Consider the following 1,557-nt stretch of genomic DNA (forward strand, 5'->3'; position numbering starts at 1 on the left):
TGGAGCTGGAATGGAGTGCCTTTGAGTTGAGGCTTATAACAGACAGGCATGGCCTTTGTGCATTTATTTGCAGCCCTGACAACTCTGTAACATGTACTGACTGAACAAGTCTATGCTGAGCACTTCCACCTGAATTGTAACCTGTTAACTCCCACAGTGAACTCTATAACCATGAGCACTATCTGTATGTTCTATGTAGCCATTGCAAAAAATGACAGAACCAAATGCCTGCAGAGTCAAGAGTGCCGTGGGAGACAAGAGAAAGAGAAGTGTACATTGTGGTTTGAGACAGAGTAATTGCCATTTGGGGCAGGTACTGCCCAACCTTACCAGGGTTATAAAATTTGAGCAATGCTATTTGCTACATGAAATTTCAATGACTTTTTGCATTTATTTTCCCTTGTACAGTTATCAGTGGATCCCAGAGCAATGGCGCCATCAAAGCTTACCTAATGCTTAAAAGCCTTGGCTTGAAATGCCACACCTTGTTTCATCTCCTACACTCTGCTGCTTAGCTGGCACGAGCAGAGTCCATGCACGATCTTTGTCTGACGTGGCAGAGGCAGCAGAAACCATGAGAGAACAGAGGAGCAGTGATGAGACTCTGGGAGTATGGTATAGAACTACCGGCGTGGCTTCCTGCCCCACAGAAGCCGAGGTCAAGGGACCACATGACTGAAGAAAGGCTGAGAGCCAGGGAGGGATTTGGCAACTGACTGAAAAGGGGTGTTCCTGTGGACCAAAGACTATCCTTAATGTTTTATGATCTTGGCTTGCAGTAATGTGTTACCTTTCATAATAAACGTCCAGCCTTGTAAGTATTGTCTGTGAGTTCTGCGTGGCCACTGCAGCAGATTCATGAATGTAGGAGAGAAGTGGGGCATCCTGGAAAGAGTATTAGGTAAAAGAAGTGTGGTAGTTACATAATATGTTGTCAGTTTGAGACTTAAGCATCAAGGGGTGGAGTTTAGCCTGTCAATCAAGCCGCAGCTGGATAACCTCATTTGGAGGCACTAAGGAGATAACTAGCTCACTGGAGGCGGGACGGGGCACTCACTCCCTGTGAGACATTCCTGTTGAGAAGACACATGGAGCTATGCTAGAGCCCTAGAGCCGAAGGAGCCACGTGGAGACCCCTGTCAGCTCTGAGATGCTTCCACTACCATGGTGTAGCTCAAGGAGGTAATATTTGCCATGCCAGCTTCTTATCCTCTCTTCTTCTTTTTCTATCATCATGGTCAAGAGAGGCACGAGTGAACCAGGAGGCATATGATTCCCTTACTATAGGGAAAGAAGGCTAGAATTACCAGGATTGCCACCTAAGCAAAACTCATTTTTGTAGAAGGAAGTACTAGAGTATGTTGTACATTAGAATACTTCTCCACAGCACATGAATAAAATAGGATGCATTCTGCACATAGTTTCTCAAAGTATCATCTATGGAACAGCAAGCAGTAGCTCACATGGAAACTTGTCAGAAAAGCAAATACTCAGGTCTCGTTCCAGACCTACTGAATCAGAAACTCTAGAATTAAGACCCCCAATAATTTTTTTTTT

Source organism: Echinops telfairi, unplaced genomic scaffold, assembly GCF_000313985.2.
Source record: "Echinops telfairi isolate 266 unplaced genomic scaffold, ASM31398v2 ScPeMD7_4225;HRSCAF=4972, whole genome shotgun sequence".
In the NCBI taxonomy this organism is placed as follows: Eukaryota; Metazoa; Chordata; class Mammalia; order Afrosoricida; family Tenrecidae; genus Echinops; species Echinops telfairi.